Here is a 6038-nt window from a genome sequence, read left to right as displayed (position 1 = left end):
CCGATCTACTCCCCATCCCAAACATCACACACATGTAGTCCCCGACCGCTGGGTCTTGGGTGAGGAAACCAGAATCGACCCTCTTTCTGCCCAAGCTAAGCACTTAGGGGGTCTCCCCGCGCCCTCAGCAGATCAGACCTGTGCCCTAGGAGCCTCTAAACGGGCCGAAGAAGGGGAAAATAAATCGGAGGGAGGGGTCTCAGAGAAAGAGCCGTTATTTCTTTTTCCTCTTCGTTAGGAAAGCGCGCGAGCGGGGAGGGGCCAGAAAAACGAACGCCAGTTACCTAAAGGTCCGGCTGAGCCGGTTAGCCTCCTGAAGCCGACGCCGGCAGGCTGCTGAGGTGGCAGCACAACCACAGTCGCCCGGACGGCTAGGAACCGAGGCAGGGGTGCCCGAGGTGATGGGAAGCGGGGGGTGGGGACTATGGTGAGCGACGTCGCCATGTTAGCGCCTTCCTTCTCCGTACCCCACAGTCTCCAGTCCTGCAGCAATCTCCCCATCACTACTCACCTTTCCAGGTCACTAATTCATGCGCCCCTCGGCTGCCCCGGAGCCCGGTGTTTACAAACTACCCCTGGAGGAAAGGGCTGAACCGTACTTTAAAGGCCACGGGCTCCCACAGGCTTCCGTCCTCTCTCGCGAGATCGGACTGACAACCCTTCTCCCCGCCCCACTCCCGGCATCCTCCCCATTCTTCTCATACCCCTCCCCTCCAGGCGCACGCCCCTTCTTGCCTTTCTTCAGAAGGAGCGACTCCGAGTCAGGTGATTCCGTCAGGCTTGACGCAGGGGGCGGGAGTTCAGAAGGGCGGGGATGGAGTGGGCGGAACCAAGAACACTCGGGCACTGGTGATTGGACAAAGAGACCGAAGAGAGGGAAGCAGTTCTGGAGGGGGCGGGAGTAGAGAGACCCGTAACTGTTGCCTTCCAATCGATTTCGACTAATAGCGACCCTGGGGGACAAACCTGTCCCATAGGGTTTCCAAGGCAGGCTGCCACATCTTTCTCCCGCGGAGCAACTGGTGGGTTTGAACCGCAGACCTGTCGGTTAGCAGCCGAGTTTTTAACGAACGGTTTCTCTGTAACCCTGGAGCTGCGGGAGACTTTGATTGGCAACTGGCCGGCGCGGGAGCAGGTGGCTGTTGAGGTCAAGGTAGGGGACTGGTGGTGTGCAGGGAGAAAAGGTGAGCTCAGGAAAGGCTGCGAGTGGCGGGAGAGAAAGCTGGTGAGTCGCCAGCCCCGGGAGCCGGGTAGTTTCGTTGCTGTCCTTGCCTGGCCATGGTGAGGACATGGGTAAAGCTATGGGAAGGGGAGTTTAGGTTAAGCTGAGGTTTGGGAGAGGCAGAGTTTGAGTAGTTACCCCAAAATCCCCTACACGCCTAAAGAGAGAAAACCGATTAGGCAGTTCTGAAAAGAAAAAGCCTTTACTCTGAGTGATGTTTGTTGGAATTTTACTAAGCTGTAAGTGGAATTGATTGTTCAGACTCCTTTTTCCCAGCATCAAAATTAAAAACTTTTATACATCAAAGGACTTTATCAACAAAGTGAAGAGTTGTTGTTAGGTGCTGTCAAGTCGGTTCCAACTCATAGCAACCCTGTGTACAACACAACGAAACACTGCCCGGTCCTGCACCATCCTCAAAACTTGCTATGCTTGAGCCCATCATTGCAGCCAGTTTGTCAATCTGTCTCATTGAGGGTCTTCCTGTCTCTCTGACCCTCTACTTACCAAGCATGATGTCCTTCTCCAGGGACTGGTGCCTCCTGATAACATGTCCAAAGTAAATGAGACGAAATCTCACCATCCTCACTTCTAAGGAGCATTCTGGCTGTACTTCCTCCAAGACAGATTTGTTCGTTCTTTTGGCAGTCTATGGCGTAGTCAGTATTCTTCGCCAACACCGTAATTCAAAGGCATCAATTTTTCTTCAATCTTCCTCATTCGTTGTCCAGTTTTGCATGTGTATAAGCCAATTGAAAATACCACAGCTTGGGTCAGGTGCCCCTTAGTCCTGCTTTTTAACACTTTAAAGAGGTCTTTTGTAGCACATTTGCCCAGTGCAATATGTTGTTTGACTTCTTGACTTCTGCTTCCATGGACGTTGATTGTGAATCCAAATAAAATGAAAATCCTTGACAAGTTCAATATTTTTTCTGTTTATCATGATGTTGCCTATTGGTCCAGTTGGAAGGATTTTGGGGAGAAATTTTTTGGGAACCATATCTAAATAAGGGTTTAATATCCAGTATATATAAAGAAAAGTCCAACAACTTAACAAAAAGACAGCTCAATCAAAAATGGGAAACGAATAGACATTTCACCTAAGGAGATATACAGATGTCCAACAAGCACATGAAAAGATGTTTAGGGAAATGGAAATAAAACCACAATGAGATGCCACTCCACTCCCACCCCCCAACTAGGATGGCTATGATATAAAAACGAAAACAACGGATGTTGGTGAGGATGTGGAAAAATTGGATCCTCATCCATTGCTGGTTATTGTTGTTGTTAGCTGCCATCAAGTTGGCCTTGACTCATGGCAACCCCATGCACCTCCTGGTTCTGCATTATCCCCTTGATCACTTGTGAATCAGGCCTTTGTGATTCATAAGGTTTTCATTGGCTGATTTTCAGGTGGATCATGAGGCCTTTCTTCCTAGTCTGTCTTACTTTGGAAGCTCCACTGAAACCTGTTCAGCATCATAGCAATAGAAGAGCCTCCGCTGATAGATGGGTAGTGGCTTGCATGAAGTGCCTTGGCCAGGAATTGAACCCAGGTCTCCTGCATGAAAGGCGAGCATTCTACCACTGAACAACCGGTGCTTCCCATTGCTGGTGGTAAAGTAAAATGGTGCAGCTGCTGTGGAAAACAGTTTGGTGGTCATGTAAACATTAAACATAGAATTACTATATGACCCAGCAACTCCACTCCTAGGTATATACCCCAAATAATTGAAACAGGAATGCTATGAACTTGTATACCAATGTTCATTACATCACTATTCACAATATCCAAAAGGTGGAAAGAACCTACATGTCCATTAACAGATAAATGGATAAACATAATATGGTATATGCATACAGTAGACTATTACTCAGCCATAAAGAGAAATAAAGTCTGGATGCATGATACCACATGGATGAAACTTGAAAACATTATGCTGAGTGAAATAAGTCACAAAAGGACAAATACTGTATGATCCCACTTACATGAAATATTTAGAATGGGCAAATGTATACAGGCCAGAGTTCGTTAGTGGTTACCTGGGGTAGGAGGGAGGAATAAAGGAAGACACTGAGATTCTGTTAAGTGTTATGGAAAACTTTGGAAGCAGACAGCGGTGATGGCTGTAAGTGAAGAACATAATATCACTGAAACCTATACATAAAAAAATGTTGAAATAGCAAAAGTTTTGTAATATGTATTTTTACCACAATGTGGGGCAGGGAAGAAAAAGAGGGAAAGAACGTTTTATTAGCATGAGGGGAAAAAAAGGCTATCTTTACTGCTTTGCAATGACAGACGCACTCCTAAAAACACAGAACAGTGATGAAAATACTTTCTTCTTAATGTTGTTCTATGATTCTTTACACAACTTAAAGATTTCAGTGCTTACTGTAGCAATAATGATTATTCTATATTGGTACAAAGTGAAAAGCATGATAAACGGTCCTAGGAAAATTTGCATTACTATTTTTTAAAAAGAGAGCAAGTTTATTTCAATGCCTTATCTTTTTCCATTTATTAAATGCTGATTTCTAGTCTATGCTAAAATTATGAATAAAGTTTATATATTAGCCTATAATGCATTCTCAAATAATATCTCTACACCAAGATGAAACTGAAATTGTTGGAAGATTCTAGGGAACATCATTTGAGAGTTAATGAACCTGCAGTTCAATAATGGCACCTGGCATAAAAGTGAAATTGGATTTTTTAACAGGTTTCTGGCCTGTATACATGTATGTGAGCCAACTCAGCCCTCTTTTAAAACTGATTTTCATTCTTCAAGAGACATGGAAGTTGTAAAATGATTAACACTGGGTTTACTTCTCAAATGAAAATGAAAGTACCATCAGTATATAATATCAGTAACATTGTAGCAGTGTTGGTGTAGTGTAGTGTATCACTAATTACATCAAAAAACCCTCAGCATCTCAGATTATGGAATGGACATAATGGTGCACAAAATGTGAGATTGACAGATCACAAACTGTTAGGTCTAGAATGCATTCACTATAAAGGTGCTTCTCTTCTCCATCCCCCAAACTTCTAATGCGGGAAAAAGAGCTATAAATGTTATGTCATTTCAAAAGAGCTTTGTATCAATTAGTGGTTTTTTTAAGCAATTATTTTCCATTCACATACAAGAAAAAGTTGAAATTCTTTCCTCCAGTTTTAATTCATTATCAGTTGGCTGTAGCTTTGGTTTTAAACTTCTCCTCCTGTTAGCTACGTCTCTCGTCTGTTGTCAAGTAGTTAATTATCTACATAATGTACTAGAGGAACATGCTATTTTAAAGAAAGTCTTTCATGAGTCCTTAAACAAGAGAAGAATCATTTAGTAATATGAATAGTACTCTGATTTATTTAGAGAATGCAATTTTAGCTAACTTTCTAAAGAGAAGGTGTTTTGGATTGCATTGTGCCCAGTCAAAATATGTGTTGGAAGACCAACCCCAAAACATTTGGGAATAGAGTTTCTTTTGTTATGTTAATAAGGCCATATCCATGTAGGGTGTATCCTAAACCTAATCACTTCTGAGTTTAAGGAGCAGCATAGCAAGCACAAATGGGGGGAAGATAGATGCCACATGAAGATTGCCAAGGAGATGAGGAGCACCGGGGCTATAGAAGATGAAACAGACAAAAATCTTTCCCCAGAGACATCAGAGACCCTTCCCCTAGAGCCATTGCCCTGAATTCGAGCTTCTAGCTAAAGTCCCTGAACGATGAGAAAATAAATTTTTGTTCTTTAAAGCCACCCCCTTGTGGTATTTCTGTTACAGCACCACTAGGAAACTAAAACAAAAGGTATACCTAAAGTGTGAAAAAATAAAGGAGATCAAGGGAAAAAAACAGGTGGAAATGATGCAAATCTGTTACATACGCATGTTGGTAGCCTGGCAGTTAGCAAAGGGTCTCACCTTATCTACATACATCTAGCTCCACAACAGTTCCTTTACTGTAGCTTTCCTACTATACATAGGGAGAACACTCACTGTGCACACAATGCATGTAGTTGCTATTTCAAGTTCTGATCCATGAACTTGTCTTTTTTTATTTTTAATTTTTTATATACTTTGTTTTATTTTTTATTGTTGTTGAAACTATACACAGCAAAACGTACATCAATTCAACAATTTCTACATGTACAATTCAGTAATATTGATTACATTCTTCATGTTGTGCAACCATTCTCACCCTCCTTTTTCCCAATTGTTTCTCCCCCATTGACATAAACTCACTGCCCCCTAAGCTTCCTATCTAACCTTTCAAGTTGTTGTCAGTTTGATCCCATATAGATAGTTCTTCAAAAGAGCACAATGCTCAAGGCAGACATTCTTTACAAATTAACCTAAACTATTGTTTAGTTTCTGTTTATGGTGATGGAAAATTTGCACTGATTAAGGGTAATGGTCGCACAACCAATTGGTATAATTGATGTCACTAAGTTGAACTATAAAAAGTTGAATTGGCAAATGTTGTGTGATATCTATTTTTACTACAACCGCAACAACAACAAAAAGAAGAGTAGCTGCTGAGGCTGCTTATGTACAACCAAACATCTCATGGGATTTTGTTTCTTGGTTTGGAGGTTTAGGGTCACGGTTTCATGGGACATCCCAGTTAATTGGCCTAATACTGTTTTTAGTGCTTCTGCTTCTTTTTCACCTCCCAGTTTGTTGCCTAGTGCCTGGGGTCTTAAAAACTTGCAAGCAGCTATCCAAGGTACAACACTCTATTCCTGAAGCAACAAAGGAAGAAGGAGAGTCAGGAATGCGAGGAGGAAATGGAATGTGTGTAAATTGC

The 6038-nt window shown here is 42.5% G+C and overlaps 1 long non-coding RNA gene across 2 annotated transcripts in view; it reads right to left on the bottom strand.

Annotated features, from left to right (window-relative positions):
- Window positions 1-646, bottom strand: part of LOC111820422 (uncharacterized) — a 21891-nt gene extending 21245 nt beyond the window's left edge. For both annotated transcript variants that reach the window (XR_002823964.1, XR_002823965.1), the window contains exon 1: window positions 512-646. This is a non-coding gene — a long non-coding RNA (uncharacterized LOC111820422). The remainder of the gene's footprint in view (window positions 1-511) is intronic.
- Between the last annotated feature and the right edge of the window lie 5392 nt (window positions 647-6038).

The sequence above is a fragment of the Trichechus manatus genome, unplaced genomic scaffold (assembly GCF_000243295.1).
Source record: "Trichechus manatus latirostris isolate Lorelei unplaced genomic scaffold, TriManLat1.0 scaffold00037, whole genome shotgun sequence".
NCBI classification, from domain to species: Eukaryota; Metazoa; Chordata; class Mammalia; order Sirenia; family Trichechidae; genus Trichechus; species Trichechus manatus.
This window is presented reverse-complemented; position numbering and strand designations above follow the sequence as displayed.